This window comes from Oncorhynchus masou, unplaced genomic scaffold (genome assembly GCF_036934945.1).
Source record: "Oncorhynchus masou masou isolate Uvic2021 unplaced genomic scaffold, UVic_Omas_1.1 unplaced_scaffold_2257, whole genome shotgun sequence".
Taxonomy (NCBI): domain Eukaryota; kingdom Metazoa; phylum Chordata; class Actinopteri; order Salmoniformes; family Salmonidae; genus Oncorhynchus; species Oncorhynchus masou.
This window is the reverse complement of record NW_027008729.1, coordinates 30,001-50,000: the sequence shown is the minus strand read 5'-3', so window position 1 is coordinate 50,000 and position 20,000 is coordinate 30,001. Positions and strand designations below refer to the sequence as shown.

The window sequence follows — 20,000 nt, the reverse complement described above, 5'->3', positions numbered from 1 at the left end:
CAGGCCGTCATTGAAAATAAGAATTTGCTCTTAACTGACTTGCCTGGTTAAATAAAGGTAAAAATTGGGTCGCTCCACAGGATTACCATGAGGGTGGTAAGTAGTTCATTTGTAATTTGACACCAGTCATGGACCATATTTTCACTATCAACAGACTCAACATTGACCCATTTCTCAACTTTATATTATTTGAATTAATTATTAACGGAATAATCAAATTTCATTATTTGATTATTTGATTATTCGATTGTACCTTTAATAATTGAGTCATAATAATAAAGTCTGTCCCTTCAAAAGTAAACGGTTGTTCATTTACCGGACAGCGGGTGTGTGATTGGGACCAGGTCGCTATTCAACAAGACTTTGCCCATGTACTGCAAGGCATCAGACTTGGACAACCCTGCTTTAGCAGTTTGATCACTGACAGATTTATTTAAAGAAGCCTGCTAGTATAATAGATGGTGGTGTGAGAGAAGCCTGCTAGTATAATAGATGGTGGTGTGAGAGAAGCCTGCAAGTAAAATAGATGGTGGTGTGAGAGAAGCCTGCTAGTATAGTAGATGGTGGTGTGAGAGAAGCCTGCTAGTAAAATAGATGGTGGTGTGAGAGAAGCCTGCTAGTAAAATAGATGGTGGTGTGAGAGAAGCCTGCTAGTATAATAGATGGTGGTGTGAGAGAAGCCTGCTAGTATAATAGATGGTGGTGTGAGAGAAGCCTGCTAGTAAAATAGATGGTGGTGTGAGAGAAGCCTGCTAGTATAGTAGATGGTGGTGTGAGAGAAGCCTGCTAGTAAAATAGATGGTGGTGTGAGAGAAGCCTGCTAGTAAAATAGATGGTGGTGTGAAAGAAGCCTGCTAGTATAATAGATGGTGGTGTGAGAGAAGCCTGCTAGTATAATAGATGGTGGTGTGAGAGAAGCCTGCTAGTAAAATAGATGGTGGTGTGAGAGAAGCCTGCTAGTAAAATAGATGGTGGTGTGAGAGAAGCCTGCTAGTAAAATAGATGGTGGTGTGAGAGAAGCCTGCTAGTATAATAGATGGTGGTGTGAGAGAAGCCTGCTAGTATAATAGATGGTGGTGTGAGAGAAGCCTGCTAGTAAAATAGATGGTGGTGTGAGAGAAGCCTGCTAGTATAATAGATGGTGGTGTGAGAGAAGCCTGCTAGTATAATAGATGGTGGTGTGAGAGAAGCCTGCTAGTAAAATAGATGGTGGTGTGAGAGAAGCCTGCTAGTATAATAGATGGTAGTGTGAGAGAAGCCTGCTAGTATAATAGATGGTGGTGTGAGAGAAGCCTGCTAGTATAGTAGATGGTGGTGTGAGAGAAGCCTGCTAGTAAAATAGATGGTGGTGTGTGAGAAGCCTGCTAGTAAAATACATGGTGGTGTGAGAGAAGCCTGCTAGTAAAATAGATGGTGGTGTGTGAGAAGCCTGCTAGTATAATAGATGGTGGTGTGTGAGAAGCCTGCTAGTATAATAGATGGTGGTGTGAGAGAAGCCTGCTAGTATAGTAGATGGTGGTGTGAGAGAAGCCTGCTAGTATAATAGATGGTGGTGTGAGAGAAGCCTGCTAGTATAATAGATGGTGGTGTGAGAGAAGCCTGCTAGTATAATAGATGGTGGTGTGAGAGAAGCCTGCTAGTAAAATAGATGGTGGTGTGAAAGAAGCCTGCTAGTAAAATAGATGGTGGTGTGAGAGAAGCCTGCTAGTAAAATAGATGGTGGTGTGAAAGAAGCCTGCTAGTAAAATAGATGGTGGTGTGAGAGAAGCCTGCTAGTATAATAGATGGTGGTGTGAGAGAAGCCTGCTAGTATAATAGATGGTGGTGTGAGAGAAGCCTGCTAGTATAATAGATGGTGGTGTGAGAGAAGCCTGCTAGTATAATAGATGGTGGTGTGTGAGAAGCCTGCTAGTCTAATAGATGGTGGTGTGAGAGAAGCCTGCTAGTATAATAGATGGTGGTGTGAGAGAAGCCTGCTAGTATAATAGATGGTGGTGTGAGAAGCCTGCTAGTCTAATAGATGGTGGTGTGAGAGAAGCCTGCTAGTATAATAGATGGTGGTGTGAGAGAAGCCTGCTAGTATAATAGATGGTGGTGTGAGAGAAGCCTGCTAGTATAATAGATGGTGGTGTGAGAGAAGCCTGCTAGTATAATAGATGGTGGTGTGAGAGAAGCCTGCTAGTATAATAGATGGTGGTGTGAAAGAAGTGAACTATATAGGGAATAAGGTGCTTTTGTTTAATGGACAAATCATTCACTAAACCCTAAACTAAATCTTGCAATACATAATGTGGAAATTGAGCTAGTTGAGGTGACTTAACTGCTTGGAAGAGCCGGAGCGGGTTTTAACAAGGACACAATTTACAGAGTAGTGCCACACACACACACACACACACACACACACACACACACACACACACACACACACACACACACACACACACACACACACACACACACACACACACACACACACACACACACACACACAGGTGAAAGTGTTTGCATTGTGCTAATGCTTCTTGGTATTTTAATTCGGGACCCTTCTGGAGCTGGCTGCTGTAGTACTCAGAGAGGCTTCGTCTTGGGAGTGTGTGTAGTGATGAATGAACGGAGTGTGTCTGAGCATCCACAGTAGTTATTGGTTTGTCATGCTACAAATCACTATGAGACTGACTGACTGATTGGTTGGTTGACTGGCTTATTGATTGACTGTATTGCTGTCCGACTGACTGGTTGGTTAGCTGGCTGGTTGGTTGACTGACTGACTGACTGGTTGGCTAGTTAGCCGGTTGGTTGACTGACTTATTGATTGACTGTATTGCTGTCCGACTGACTGGTTGGTTCGCTGGCTGGTTGGTTGACTGACTGACTGACTGACTGGTTGGCTAGTTAGCCGGTTGGTTGACTGACTTATTGATTGACTGTATTGCTGTCCGACTGACTGGTTGGTTAGCTGGCTGGTTGGTTGACTGACTGACTGACTGGTTGGCTAGTTAGCGGTTGGTTGACTGACTTATTGATTGACTGTATTGCTGTCCGACTGACTGGTTGGTTAGCTGGCTGGTTGGTTGACTGACTGACTGACTGGTTGGCTAGTTAGCCGGTTGGTTGACTGACTTATTGATTGACTGTATTGCTGTCCGACTGACTGGTTGGTTAGCTGGCTGGTTGGTTGACTGACTGACTGACTGGTTGGCTAGTTAGCGGTTGGTTGACTGACTTATTGATTGACTGTATTGCTGTCCGACTGACTGGTTGGTTAGCTGGCTGGTTGGTTGACTGACTGACTGACTGACTGGTTGGCTAGTTAGCGGTTGGTTGACTGACTTATTGATTGACTGTATTGCTGTCCGACTGACTGGTTGGTTAGCTGGCTGGTTGGTTGACTGACTGACTGACTGGTTGGCTAGTTAGCCGGTTGGTTGACTGACTTATTGATTGACTGTATTGCTGTCCGACTGACTGGTTGGTTAGCTGGCTGGTTGGTTGACTGACTGACTGACTGGTTGGCTAGTTAGCCGGTTGGTTGACTGACTTATTGATTGACTGTATTGCTGTCCGACTGACTGGGTTAGCTGGCTGGTTGGTTGACTGACTGACTGGTTGGCTAGTTAGTTGACTGACTGCTGTCCGACTGACTGGTTTAGCTGGCTGATTGTTGACTGACTGACTGGTTGGCTAGTTAGACTGGTTGACTGACTTATTGATTGACTGTATTGCTGTCCGACTGACTGGTTGGTTAGCTGGCTGGTTGGTTGACTGACTGACTGACTGGTTGGCTACTGTTAGCCTGGTTGGTTGACTGACTTATTGATTGACAGTATTGCTGTCCGACTGACTGGTTGGTTAGCTGGCTGGTTGGTTGACTGACTGACTGACTGACTGGTTGGCTAGGTTGGTTAGCTGGCTGGTTGACTGACTTATTGATTGACAGTATTGCTGTCCGACTGACTGGTTGGCTGGCTGGTTGGTTGACTGACTGACTGACTGGTTGGCTAGTTAGCCGGTTGGTTGACTGACTGACTGACTGGTTGGCTAGTTAGCCGGTTGGTTGACTGACTTATTGATTGACTGTATTGCTGTCCGACTGACTGATTGGTTAGCTGGCTGGTTGGTTGACTGACTGACTGACTGGTTGGCTAGTTAGCCGGTTGGTTGACTGACTTATTGATTGACTGTATTGCTGTCCGACTGACTGATTGGTTAGCTGGCTGGTTGGTTGACTGACTGACTGGTTGGCTAGTTAGCCGGCTGGTTGACTGACTTATTGATTGACAGTATTGCTGTCCGACTGACTGATTGGTTAGCTGGCTGGTTGGTTGACTGACTGACTGGCTGGTTGGTTGACTGGCTGGTTGACTTACTGACCTGGCTGGCTGGTTGACTTACTGACCTGGCTGGCTGGTTGGTTGACTGGCTGGCTGGTTGACTGGCTGGCTGGCTGGCTGGTTGACTTACTGACCTGGCTGGCTGGTTGGTTGACTGGCTGGCTGGTTTACTGGCTGGTTGACTTACTGACCTGGCTGGCTGGTTGGTTGACTGGCTGGCTGGTTGACTGGCTGGTTGACTTACTGACCTGACTGGCTGGTTGGTTGGTTGACTGGCTGGTTGACTTACTGACCTGACTGGCTGGCTGGTTGGTTGACTGGCTGGTTGCCTCACTGACTGGCTGGCTGGTTGACTTACTGACTGGCTGAATGAATGGATGACTGACTGGCTGGTTGACTGACTGGCTGACTGAATGAATGGATGACTGACTGGCTGGTTGACTTACTGACTGGCTGAATGAATGGATGACTGACTGGCTGGTTGACTGACTGGCTGACTGAATGGATGACTGAATGGATGACTGACTGGCTGGCTGGCTGGTTGACTTACTGGCTGGCTGGCTGGTTGACTTACTGGCTGGCTGGCTGGTTGACTTACTGGCTGGTTGGTTGACTGGCTGACTTTTTTGTATTAATTGTTCAATCTGGTCTGGTACTAACTCTCTCCCCCTCTCTCCCTCCTCTCCCCTGCAGGGTAACCAGGAGGCCCCTCCCCTTCCAGACTCCAGGACTCAGCCGTGCCCCTCCGCCCAATTTGCCCCCCCCCTCAGAACGGCCTGCCCGCTGAGTTCACCGCCTCACACCCTCACCCTGCGCCCCGTCTACACAGGACAGCCCCCGTCAGCGAACACCCCCTCAACATGTACCCCACTTCACAGAACCACAGTGAACAGAGTGGACAGGACACCAGCATACAGACTGTCTCAGCCACAGCCACAGTGAGACATCTCTACTTCATTACAACATCTTGAATATATACTGTTACTGTATATTACTGTTATAGATTACCAAATCAAATCAAATCACAATTTATTCGTCACATACACATGGTTAGCAGATGTTAATGCGAGTGTGGCGAAATGCTTGTGCTTCTAGTTCCGACAATGTAGTAATAAGCAACAAGTAATCTAGCTAACAATTCCTAATCTACTACCTTATACACACAAGTTTAAGGGGTTATAGAATATGTAAATAAAGATATATGAATGAGTGATGGTACAGAGCAGCATAGGCAAGATACAGTAGATGGTATCGAGTACAGTATATACATATGAGATGAGTATGTAAACAAAGTGGCATAGTTAAAGTGGCTAGTGATACATGTATTACATAAGGATGCAGTCGATGATATAGAGTACAGTATATACGTATACATATGAGATTAATAATGTAGGGTATGTAAACATTATATTAGGTAGCATTGTTTAAAGTGGCTAGTGATATATTTTACATCCTTTCCCATCAATTCTGCGGGCAGGCAGCGTTTCTCAGCCAGTCGAAGTCATGAATCAGATGGCATCATCTTTTCATCTTTATGGGAACAAACAAAGAAATGGAAAAGGAAAAAGGGGTCAAACAAAATGAAGTGCAGCTCGTTTACAGTGTTTCCTGTTTCCTCTTGAAGTGGTTGTTGTTGTTGTTGGCTTTTCTTTCCTCGTTGTTATGGATGTATCCATATCAATGTCACTAGAAAACAGCCTATTCAGCTGCTTTGCTGTAGGACATTGAGGCTTGTCCCGAAGCACCTGCTGCATAGTCTTGGCTGTGTGCTTCGGGTCGTTGTCCTGTTGGAAGATGGACCTTCACCCCAGTCTGAGGTCCTGAGTGTCCTGGAGCAGGTTTTCATCAAGGATCTCTCTACTTTGCTTCGCTCATCTTTCCTCGATCCTGACTAGTCTCAAAGTCCCTGCGCTGAAAAACATCCCCACAGCATGATGCTGCCACCACCGTGCTTCACCGTACAGATGGTGCCAGGTTTCCTCCAGACGTGATGCTTGGCATTCAGGCCAAAGAGTACTGTCGTCCGGGCTTGGCCGGTGCAGGCCGTCATTGTAAATACGATTTTGTTCTCAACTGACTGTTTTCTTTTGGTCATTATGGGGTATTGTGATGTCATTATGGGGTATTGTGATGTCATTATGGGGTATTGTGATGTCATTATGGGGTATTGTGATGTCATTATGGGTTATTGTGTGTAGATAGACAAGTCATTTTTATTCATTTAATCCATATTAGAATAAGGAAGGCACTGTATTACTGTTATATTATACTTTTGTATACGCTCAGATCGTCTCGGCCATAGTAAGGCGTGTGTGTGTGTGTGCGTGCGTGTACACTATACCCTTCACAAGGCTGCAGATTTGGTCCTAGTGTACACTATACCCTTCACAAGGCTGCAGATTTGGTCCTAGTGTACACTGTACCCTTCACAAGGCTGCAGAATTGTACCTAGTGTACACTATACCCTTCACAAGGCTGCAGAATTGTACCTAGTGTACACTGTACCCTTCACAAGAATGCAGAATTGGTCCTAGTGTACATTATACCCTTCACAAAGCTGCAGAATTGGTCCTAGTGTACACTATACCCTTCACAAGGCTGCAAAATTGTACCTAGTGTACACTGTACCCTTCACACGGATTCAGAATTGGTCCTAGTGTACACTATACCCTTCACACGGCTGCAGAATTGTACCTAGTGTACACTGTACCCTTCACACGGCTGCAGAATTGTACCTAGTGTACACTATACCCTTCACAAGGCTGCAGAATTGTACCTAGTGTACACTATACCCTTCACAAGGCTGCAGAATTGTACCTAGTGTACACTATACCCTTCACAAGGCTGCAGAATTGTACCTAGTGTACACTGTACCCTTCACACGGCTGCAGATTTGGTCCTAGTGTACACTATACCCTTCACAAGGCTGCAGAATTGGACCTAGTGTACACTATACCCTTCACAAGGCTGCAGAATTGTACCTAGTGTACACTGTACCCTTCACACGGCTGCAGATTTGGTCCTAGTGTACACTGTACCCTTCACACAGCTGCAGAATTGTACCTAGTGTACACTATACCCTTCACACGGCTGCTGATTTGGTCCTAGTGTACACTGTACCCAACACACGGCTGCAGAATTGTACCTAGTGTACACTATACCCTTCACAAGGCTGCAGATTTGGTCCTAGTGTACACTGTACCCTTCACACGGCTGCAGAATTGTACCTAGTGTACACTATACCCTTCACAAGGCTGCAGATTTGGTCCTAGTGTACACTGTACCCTTCACACGGCTGCAGAATTGTACCTAGTGTACACTATACCCTGCACAAGGCTGCAGATTTGGTCCTAGTGTACACTGTACCCTTCACACGGCTGCAGAATTGTACCTAGTGTACACTATACCCTTCACAAGGCTGCAGATTTGGTCCTAGTGTACACTGTACCCTTCACACGGCTGCAGAATTGTACCTAGTGTACACTATACCCTTCACAAGGCTGCAGATTTGGTCCTAGTGTACACTGTACCTTTCACACGGCTGCAGAATTGTACCTAGTGTACACTGTACCCTTCACAAGGCTGCAGATTTGGTCCTAGTGTACACTATACCCTTCACAAGGCTGCAGAATTGTACCTAGTGTACACTGTACCCTTCACACGGCTTCAGAATTGGTCCTAGTGTACACTGTACCCTTCACAAGAATGCAGAATTGGTCCTAGTGTACATTATACCCTTCACAAAGCTGCAGAATTGGTCCTAGTGTACACTATACCCTTCACAAGGCTGCAAAATTGTACCTAGTGTACACTGTACCCTTCACACGTCTGCAGAATTGGTCCTAGTGTACACTATACCCTTCACACGGCTGCAGAATTGTACCTAGTGTACACTGTACCCTTCACACGGCTGCAGAATTGTACCTAGTGTACACTATACCCTTCACAAGGCTGCAGAATTGTACCTAGTGTACACTGTACCCTTCACAAGGCTGCAGAATTGTACCTAGTGTACACTATACCCTTTCACAAGGCTGCAGAATTGTACCTAGTGTACACTGTACCCTTCACACGGCTGCAGATTTGGTCCTAGTGTACACTGTACCCTTCACACAGCTGCAGAATTGTACCTAGTGTACACTATACCCTTCACAAGGCTGCAGATTTGGTCCTAGTGTACACTGTACCCTTCACACGGCTGCAGAATTGTACCTAGTGTACACTATACCCTTCACAAGGCTGCAGATTTGGTCCTAGTGTACACTGTACCCTTCACACGGCTGCAGAATTGTACCTAGTGTACACATTACCCTTCACAAGGCTGCAGATTTGGTCCTAGTGTACACTGTACCCTTCACACGGCTGCAGAATTGTACCTAGTGTACACTATACCCTTCACAAGGCTGCAGATTTGGTCCTAGTGTACACTATACCCTTCACAAGGCTGCAGATTTGGTCCTAGTGTACACTGTACCCTTCACAAGGCTGCAGAATTGTACCTAGTGTACACTATACCCTTCACAAGGCTGCAGAATTGTACCTAGTGTACACTGTACCCTTCACAAGAATGCAGAATTGGTCCTAGTGTACATTATACCCTTCACAAAGCTGCAGAATTGGTCCTAGTGTACACTATACCCTTCACAAGGCTGCAAAATTGTACCTAGTGTACACTGTACCCTTCACACGGATTCAGAATTGGTCCTAGTGTACACTATACCCTTCACACGGCTGCAGAATTGTACCTAGTGCACACTGTACCCTTCACACGGCTGCAGAATTGTACCTAGTGTACACTATACCCTTCACAAGGCTGCAGAATTGTACCTAGTGTACACTATACCCTTCACAAGGCTGCAGAATTGTACCTAGTGTACACTATACCCTTCACAAGGCTGCAGAATTGTACCTAGTGTACACTGTACCCTTCACACGGCTGCAGATTTGGTCCTAGTGTACACTATACCCTTCACAAGGCTGCAGAATTGGACCTAGTGTACACTATACCCTTCACAAGGCTGCAGAATTGTACCTAGTGTACACTGTACCCTTCACACGGCTGCAGATTTGGTCCTAGTGTACACTGTACCCTTCACACAGCTGCAGAATTGTACCTAGTGTACACTATACCCTTCACAAGGCTGCTGATTTGGTCCTAGTGTACACTGTACCCATCACACGGCTGCAGAATTGTACCTAGTGTACACTATACCCTTCACAAGGCTGCAGATTTGGTCCTAGTGTACACTGTACCCTTCACACGGCTGCAGAATTGTACCTAGTGTACACTATACCCTTCACAAGGCTGCAGATTTGGTCCTAGTGTACACTGTACCCTTCACACGGCTGCAGAATTGTACCTAGTGTACACTATACCCTGCACAAGGCTGCAGATTTGGTCCTAGTGTACACTGTACCCTTCACACGGCTGCAGAATTGTACCTAGTGTACACTATACCCTTCACAAGGCTGCAGATTTGGTCCTAGTGTACACTGTACCCTTCACACGGCTGCAGAATTGTACCTAGTGTACACTATACCCTTCACAAGGCTGCAGATTTGGTCCTAGTGTACACTGTACCTTTCACACGGCTGCAGAATTGTACCTAGTGTACACTGTACACTTCACAAGGCTGCAGATTTGGTCCTAGTGTACACTATACCCTTCACAAGGCTGCAGAATTGTACCTAGTGTACACTGTACCCTTCACACGGCTTCAGAATTGGTCCTAGTGTACACTGTACCCTTCACAAGAATGCAGAATTGGTCCTAGTGTACATTATACCCTTCACAAAGCTGCAGAATTGGTCCTAGTGTACACTATACCCTTCACAAGGCTGCAAAATTGTACCTAGTGTACACTGTACCCTTCACACGGCTGCAGAATTGGTCCTAGTGTACACTATACCCTTCACACGGCTGCAGAATTGTACCTAGTGTACACTGTACCCTTCACACGGCTGCAGAATTGTACCTAGTGTACACTATACCCTTCACAAGGCTGTAGAATTGTACCTAGTGTACACTGTACCCTTCACAAGGCTGCAGAATTGTACCTAGTGTACACTATACCCTTCACAAGGCTGCAGAATTGTACCTAGTGTACACTGTACCCTTCACACGGCTGCAGATTTGGTCCTAGTGTACACTGTACCCTTCACACAGCTGCAGAATTGTACCTAGTGTACACTATACCCTTCACAAGGCTGCAGATTTGGTCCTAGTGTACACTGTACCCTTCACACGGCTGCAGAATTGTACCTAGTGTACACTATACCCTTCACAAGGCTGCAGATTTGGTCCTAGTGTACACTGTACCTTTCACACGGCTGCAGAATTGTACCTAGTGTACACTATACCCTTCACAAGGCTGCAGATTTGGTCCTAGTGTACACTGTACCCTTCACACGGCTGCAGAATTGTACCTAGTGTACACTATACCCTTCACAAGGCTGCAGATTTGGTCCTAGTGTACACTGTACCCTTCACACGGCTGCAGAATTGTACCTAGTGTACACTGTACCCTTCACAAGGCTGCAGATTTGGTCCTAGTGTACACTGTACCCTTCACAAGGCTGCAGAATTGTACCTAGTGTACACTGTACCCTTCACACTGCTTCAGAATTGGTCCTAGTGTATACTATACCCTTCACACGGCTGCATAATTGTACCTAGTGTACACTGTACCCTTCACACGGCTGCAGAATTGTACCTAGTGTACACTATACCCTTCACAAGGCTGCAGAATTGTACCTAGTGTACACTATACCCTTCACAAGGCTGCAGAATTGTACCTAGTGTACACTATACCCTTCACAAGGCTGCAGAATTGTACCTAGTGTACACTGTACCCTTCACACGGCTGCAGATTTGGTCCTAGTGTACACTATACCCTTCACAAGGCTGCAGAATTGTACCTAGTGTACACTATACCCTTCACAAGGCTGCAGAATTGTACCTAGTGTACACTATACCCTTCACAAGGCTGCAGAATTGTACCTAGTGTACACTGTACCCTTCACACGGCTGCAGATTTGGTCCTAGTGTACACTGTACCCTTCACACGGCTGCAGAATTGTACCTAGTGTACACTATACCCTTCACAAGGCTGCAGATTTGGTCCTAGTGTACACTGTACCCTTCACACGGCTGCAGAATTGTACCTAGTGTACACTATACCCTTCACAAGGCTGCAGATTTGGTCCTAGTGTACACTGTACCCTTCACACGGCTGCAGAATTGTACCTAGTGTACACTATACCCTTCACAAGGCTGCAGATTTGGTCCTAGTGTACACTGTACCCTTCACACGGCTGCAGAATTGTACCTAGTGTACACTATACCCTGCACAAGGCTGCAGATTTGGTCCTAGTGTACACTGTACCCTTCACACGGCTGCAGAATTGTACCTAGTGTACACTATACCCTTCACAAGGCTGCAGATTTGGTCCTAGTGTACACTGTACCCTTCACACGGCTGCAGAATTGTACCTAGTGTACACTGTACCCTTCACAAGGCTGCAGATTTGGTCCTAGTGTACACTGTACCCTTCACACGGCTGCAGAATTGTACCTAGTGTACACTGTACCCTTCACAAGGCTGCAGATTTGTACCTAGTGTACACTATACCCTTCACAAGGCTGCATAATTGTACCTAGTGTACACTATACCCTTCACAAGGATGCAGATTTGGACCTAGCGTGCACTATACCCTTCACAAGGCTACAGAATTGGACCTAGTGTACACTATTCTCCTCAAAGCACTAGGTGATCCGAGGCCTTCACAGCAGGTCTCAAGCTGTGTTCTGATTCGTTGTTTCATTAATAGAATTCATCTGATGTTGAAAGCTGTTTTTGGGATGCTTCTGTCTAGACACAAACATCCTGTGGTAGTCATTTGATTTATTGTCTCTCTCTCTATCATAAATATGGATATTGCCATTCACCCAGAGTGCAATACAATTCAGTATTAGTTTGTATGGTAATGAGAAATATTTTCTCCCTCAAGCACTGAGAAAAAACGCTTAGTTTTAATTTTCTTGCTTGTCTTTTAAAGTTGTTTCATGCATGTGTTATTAGTCTTTAGCTTGGAAGGAGAGAACTAGGAGAAGAGAAGTGATGAAGGAGAGAACTAGGAGAAGAGAAGTGATGAAGGAGAGAACTAGGAGAAGAGAAGTGATGAAGGAGAGAACTAGGAGAAGAGAAGTGATGAAGGAGAGAACTAGGAGAAGAGAAGTGATGAAGGAGAGAACTAGGAGAAGAGAAGTGATGAAGGAGAGAACTAGGAGAAGAGAAGTGATGAAGGAGAGAGGGGAGAGGGAAATAGACGGAGAGAGGGGAGAAGGAGAGAGACGGAGTCAGAGGAGGGGGAGAGATGGAGAGAGGGGAAAGGAAGAGAGAAGAAGAGAGCGCAGAGGGAGAGAGACAGAGAGGGGGAGGAGGAGAGAGGCGGAGAGGGAGAGAGGGGAGAGGGAGATAGGGGAGAGAGACAGAGAGGGGAGGATGAGAGAGGCGGAGAGGGAGAGAGGGGAGAGGGAGAGAGGGGAGAGGGAGAGAGGGTGTAGCATCACACTTCTCATAATTCTAGTAGAGGAAAGACACAGAGCAGGAAAATGAGTTGTACATCTGGAAAACCTCTCCCTCCTTTCTCCCTCATTACCCCACCCCGTCTGTCTTTTTTATTTCTCTCTCCGTCTTACACTCCTGCTCCCACTTAATCAACCCTCTCCTTTCCCTGTTTCTTTAGTCCGCTTTCCCACTCTGTCTTTCTCTATCCCACTCACCCCCCCACTCTGTCTTTCTCTATCCCACTCACCCCCCACTCTGTCCTTCTCTATCCCACTCACCCCCCACTCTGTCTTTCTCTATCCCACTCACCCCCACTCTGTCCTTCTCTATCCAACTCACCCCCACTCTGTCTTTCTCTATCCTACTCACTCCCCCTCTCTGTCTTTCTCTATCCCACTCCACCCCCCTCTGTCTTTCTCTATCCCACTCACCCCCACTCTGTCTTTCTCTATCCCACTCACCCCCCACTCTGTGTTTCTCTATCCCATTCATCCCCCCCACTCTGTCTTTCTCTATCCCACTCACCCCCACTCTGTCTTTCTCTATCCCACTCACTGCCCACTCTGTCTTTCTCTATCACACTCACCCCCCTCTCTTTTCTCGCTCGCTCTATAGTCTGATTCTATATGTTGAGGCACGAGGCAAGAGAGAGAGAGAGGTGGGGGGAGTAGAGAGAGATTACCTCATCTGGCTGGCCTGTTTATAGAGTGACGTCAACCCCCTCCACTGTCTGCTCTCTGTTAAAGTAGAGAGAGAGAGATAGAGAGAGAGAGAGAGAGAGAGAGAGAGTGAGAGAGAGAGAGACAGAGAGAGAGAGATATTTTTTCTTGTGTACTTTACCATTTGTACATTGTTAAAACATTGTATATATATATAATATGACATGTGTAATGTCTTTATTGTTTTGAAACTTCTGTATGTGTTATGTTTACTGTTAATTTTTATTGTTTATTTCACTTTAAATATTCACTTTATATATTATCTACCTCACTTGCTTTGGCAATGTTAACACATGTTTCCCATGCCAATAAAGCCCTTGAATTGAATTGAATTGAAATTGACTGAGAGAGAGACAGAGAGAGACAGAGAGAGACAGAGAGAGAGAGAGAGAGAGATAGAGAGAGTGAGAGAGAGAGAGAGAGAGAGAGAGAGAGAGAGAGAGTGAGAGAGAGAGAGAGAGAGAGAGAGAGAGAGAGACGGAGAGGGAGAGAGGGGAGAGGGAGATAGGGGAGAGAGACTAGGCCGATACCCACTAATTATCAAAATCCAGAAAAGAGCTGTTAAATTCTACAAACACCTAAAAGGAAGCGATTCCCAAACCTTCCACAACAAAGCCATCACCTACAGAGAGATGAACCTGGAGAAGAGTCCCTAAGCAAGCTGGTCCTGGGGCTCTGTTCACAAACACACCCTACAGAGCCCCATGACAGCAGCACAATTAGACCCAACCAAATCAAGAGAAAACAAAAAGATAATTACTTGACACATTGGAAAGAATTAACAAAAAAACAGAGCAAACTAGAATGCTATTTGGCCCTACACAGAGAGTACACAGCGGCAGAATACCTGACCACTGTAACTGACCCAAAATTAAGGAAAGCTTTGACTATGTACAGACTCAGCGAGCATAGCCTTGCTATTGAGAAAGGCCGCCGTAGGCAGACATGGCTCTCAAGAGAAGACAGGCTATGTGTTCACTGCCCACAAAATGAGGTGGAAACTGAGCTGCACTTCCTAACCTCCTGCCAAATGTATGACCATATTAGAGAGACAAATTTCCTCAGATTACACAGATCCACAAAGAATTCGAAAACAAATCCAATTTTGAAAACTCCCATATCTACTGGGTGAAATTCCACAGTGTGCCATCAGAGCAGCAAGATTTGTGACCTGTTGCCACGAGAAAAGGGCAACCAGTGTAGAACACGCACCATTGTAAATACAACCCATATCTATGCTTATTTATTTTATCTTGTGTCCTTTACCATTTGTACATTGTAAAAACACTGTATATATATATATATATAATACGACATTTGTAATGTCTTTATTGTTTTGAAACTTCTGTATGTGTGACGTCTACTGTTAATTTTTATTGTTTATTTCACTTTATATATTATATACCTTACTTGCTTTGGCAATGTTAACACATGTTTCCCATGCCAATAAAGCCCTTGAATTGAATTGAATTGAGAGAGAGTGAGAGAGAAAGTGAGAGAGAGTGAGAGAGAGTGAGAGAGAGAGTGAGAGAGAGAGAGAGAGAGAGAGAGAGAGAGAGAGAGAGAGAGAGAGAGAGAGGGAGAGAGAGAGAGAGAGAGAGAGAGAGAGAGAGAGAGAGAGAGAGAGGAGAGAGAGAGAGAGAGAGAAGAGAGAGTGAGAGAGAGAGAGACCAACACCTACCTGGAGGTAACATCATCCCCTCCCTAATATGCCCCCTAGACACAACTACAACAAAACAGAAAACAAAAATGGGTTAGGACCTCTGCAACTCTGTCAATATGTACATAGTCAAAGGTGGGTATGTATATAGTCAATGGTACAGTAGGCTTCGAGGGGAATCCTAGTGTAGGTACACCTATAGCTCATCCCTTGGCAGTAGTACTGTAGACTACTTTATCACTGACCTCAACCCAGAGTCTCTCAGTGTTCACAGTCAGGCAACTAACACTCCAATGAGATCACAGCAAAATCACAGTCGTCTGGCCAGTGTAGGCCGTCATTGTAAGTACGAATTTGTTCTCTAACTGACTTGTCGAGTTAAATAAAAGGTTAAATAAACACATACATATACTTGAACAGCAAAACTCAACCAGGAGACATCAAAGCCAAAGGAACTGAATAAAATTGAGAAAATCTAGAAATTCTATAGATAGAAGGAAAGTAGTGTAGAAACCTAGTCGGAAAACAATTAGGCAACAACACATTCTTTGCCTTTTCGAACAACTTCCTGGACGTGAAAAAGCCTAAAGTTTATTTTTAACATTTCACATCTAATCTAAATCTGATGATGAAGAATGCAGAAACCTAAAATGTACAAATATCACCCCCCAAGAGATGCCAATCACCCCCCAAGAGATGCCAATCACCCGCCCAAGAGATGCCAATCACCCCCAAGAGATGCCAATCACCCCCCAAGAGATGCCAATCACCCCCCAAGAGATGCCAATCACCCCCCAAGAGATACCAATCACCCCCAAGATATGCCAATCACCCGCCCAAGAGATGCCAATCATCTCCCAAGAGATGCCAATCACCCCCCCAAGAGATGCCAATCACCCCCCAAGAGATGCCAATCACCCCCAAGAGATGCCAATCACCCCCCAAGAGATGCCAATCACCCCCCCAAGAGATGCCAATCACCCCCCAAGAGATACCAATCACCCCCCAAGAGATGCCAATCACCCCCAAGAGATGCCAATCACCCCCCCAAGAGATGCCAATCACCCCCCCAAGAGATGCCAATCACCCCCAAGAGATGCCAATCACCCCTCCAAGAGATGCCAATCACCCCCCCAAGAGATGCCAATCACCCCCCCAAGAGATGCCAATCACCCCCCAAGAGATGCCAATCACCCCCCAAGAGATGCCAATCACCTCCCCAAGAGATGCCAATCACCCCCCCAAGAGATGCCAATCAACCCCTCCAAGAGATGCCAATCACCCCCCAAGAGATGCCAATCAACCCCTCCAAGAGATGCCAATCACCCCCCCAAGAGATGCCAATCACCCCCCCAAGAGACGCCAATCACCCCCAAGAGATGCCATTCACCCCCCCAAGAGATGCCAATCACCCTCCCAAGAGATGCCAATCACCTCCCCAAGAGATGCCAATTACCCCCAAGAGACGCCAAATCACCCCCCCAAGAGATGCCATTCACCCCCCAAGAGATGCCAATCACCCCCAAGAGATGCCAATCACCCCCCAAGAGATGCTAATCACCCCCAAGAGATGCTAATCACCCCCCAAGAGATGCCAATCACCCCCCAAGAGATGCCAATCACCCCCCAAGAGATGCCAATCACACCCCCCAAGAGATGCCAATCACCCCCCCAAGAGATGCCATTCACCCCCAAGAGATGCCAATCACCCTCCCAAGAGATGCCAATCACCTCCCCAAGAGATGCCAATCACCCCCCAAGAGACGCCAATCACCCCCCCCAAGAGATGCCATTCACCCCCCAAGAGATGCCAATAACCCCCCCAAGAGATGCCAATCACCCCCCCCCCAAGAGATGCCAATCACCTCCCCAAGAGATGCCAATCACCCTCCCAAGAGATGCCAATCACCCCCAAGAGATGCCAATCACCCCCCAAGAGATGCCAATCACCCCCCCAAGAGATGCCAATCACCCCCCAAGAGATGCCAATCACCTCCCCAAGAGATGCCAATCACCCTCCCAAGAGATGCCAATCACCCCCCAAGAGATGCCAATCACCCCCCCCCAAGAGATGCCATTCACCCCCCAAGAGATGCCAATCACCTCCCCAAGAGATGCCAATCACCCCCCCAAGAGATGCCATTCACCCCCAAGAGATGCCAATCACCTCCCCAAGAGATGCCAATCACCTCCCCAAGAGATGCCAATCACCTCCCAAGAGATGCCAATCACCCCCCCAAGAGATGCCATTCACCCCCCAAGAGATGCCAATCACCTCCCCAAGAGATGCCATTCACCCCCCCAAGAGATGCCATTCACCCCCCAAGAGATGCCAATCACCTCCCCAAGAGATGCCAATCACCCCCCCAAGAGATGCCAATCACCCCCCCCAAGAGATGCCAATCACCCCCAAGAGATGCCAATCACCCCTCCAAGAGATGCCAATCACCTCCCAAGAGATGCCAATCATCTCCCAAGAGATGCCAATCACCCCCAAGAGATGCCAATCACCCCCCAAGAGATGCCAATCACCCCCCCAAGAGATGCCAATCACCCCCCCAAGAGATGCCAATCACCCCCCAAGAGATGCCAATCACACCCCCCAAGAGATGCCAATCACCCCCCAAGAGATGCCATTCACCCCCCAAGAGATGCCAATCACCCTCCCAAGAGATGCCAATCACCTCCCCAAGAGATGCCTATCACCCCCCCAAGAGACGCCAATCACCCCGCCCCCCAAGAGATGCCATTCACCCCCAAGAGATGCCAATCACCCTCCCAAGAGATGCCAATCACCCCCAAGAGATGCCAATCACCCCCCCAAGAGATGCCATTCACCCCCCAAGAGATGCCAATCACCTCCCCAAGAGATGCCAATCACCCCCCCAAGAGATGCCATTCACCCCCCCCAAGAGATGCCAATCACCTCCCAAGAGATGCCAATCACCTCCCCAAGAGATGCCAATCACCTCCCCAAGAGATGCCAATCACCCCCCCCAAGAGATGCCATTCACCCCCCAAGAGATGCCAATCACCTCCCCAAGAGATGCCATTCACCCCCCAAGAGATGCCATTCACCCCCCCAAGAGATGCCAATCACCTCCCCAAGAGATGCCAATCACCCCCCAAGAGATGCCAATCACCCCCAAGAGATGCCAATCACCCCCAAGAGATGCCAATCACCCCTCCAAGAGATGCCAATCACCTCCCAAGAGATGCCAATCACCCCCCAAGAGATGCCAATCACCCCCAAGAGATGCCAATCACCCCCCAAGAGATGCCAATCACCCCCCAAGAGATGCCAATCACCCCCCCAAGAGATGCCAATCACCCCTCCAAGAGATGCCAATCACCCCCCAAGAGATGCCAATCTCTACAATAACATTGGTTGGGGGGACGTCTATAACTCTCTCATTCATCATTATTCAGGATCCATTCGAGTCTATCTGTAATCACGCCAGCATCCACATTACTGTAGAAGTGTTTAGAAACATCATCTATTCTTATTTACAATAAAAGTGACTCCAAAATGACAATACATTATTTACCCTTCATTTCTATTGGGCACCAAATAATCTGAAACACAACCAAAACAAACAGCAAACACAACCAACAAGTTTGTAGAGTCACAAGCTTGATGTAGTCAATGTGTGCTAGAACTTTGGGACTAAATACTCAACTTTAAACTACTTTAAAGACACACATTTGTCCCAATACTTTTGGTCCCCTAAAATGGGAGGACTATGTACAAAAAAGTTCTGTAATATCTAAACGGTTCACCCAATATGGATGAAAATACCCTCAAATTAAAGCTGACAGTCTGCACTTTAACCTCGTAGTCGTTGTATCATTTCAAAGTTCTGGAGTACAGAGCCAGAACAACAAAACAATGTGGCCCGATGCCTTTGGAGCTCACTGTACATGTTACATAGACTGAAGTTGTTCCCCTGTTGAACTCACCTGGGGGCTCCTATGGTCATCCAGTCATCAGTGTCCTTCTCTCTCCCTCCCTCCCCCCCTCCCTAGAGTCTCAGCTCTCTCTCTGTCTCTCTCTCTCTCCCTCCACACCTCCCTCCCTAGAGTCTCAGTTCTCTCTAGTCATCAGTGTCTGTTTCTCTCTCCCTCCTCCCCCCCTCCCCCTCCCTCCCTCCCTAGAGTCTCAGTTCTCTCTAGTCATCAGTGTCTGTTTCTCTCTCTCTCCCTCCACACCTCCCTCCCTCCCTAGAGTCTCAGTTCTCTCTAGTCATCAGTGTCTGTTTCTCTCTCTCTCTCCCTCCACACCTCCCTCCCTCCCTCCCTAGAGTCTCAGTTCTCTCCAGTCATCAGTGTCTGTTTCTCTCTCCCTCCACACCTCCCTCCCTCCCTCCCTAGAGTCTCAGTTCTCTCTAGTCATCAGTGTCTGTTTCTCTCTCCCTCCCTCCCTCCCTCCCTCCCTAGAGTCTCAGTTCTCTCTAGTCATCAGTGTCTGTTTCTCTCCCTCCCTCCTCCCTCCCTCCCTCCCTCCTCTCCTCCCTCTCCCTCCCTCCCTCCCTCCCTCCCTAGAGTCTCAGTTCTCTCCAGTCATCAGTGTCTGTTTCTCTCTCCCTCCACACCTCCCCTCCCTCCCTCCCTAGAGTCTCAGTTCTCTCCAGTCATCAGTGTCTGTTTCTCTCTCCCTCCCCTCCCCCCCTCCCTCCCTCCCTCCCTAGAGTCTCAGTTCTCTCCAGTCATCAGTGTCTGT

General features: G+C 47.1%; 1 pseudogene; it reads left to right on the top strand.

Moving 5' to 3' along the window:
- LOC135533162 (RNA binding protein fox-1 homolog 1-like) overlaps nt 1-20,000 on the top strand; it is a 51,979-nt pseudogene that overhangs the window by 4,773 nt on the left and 27,206 nt on the right.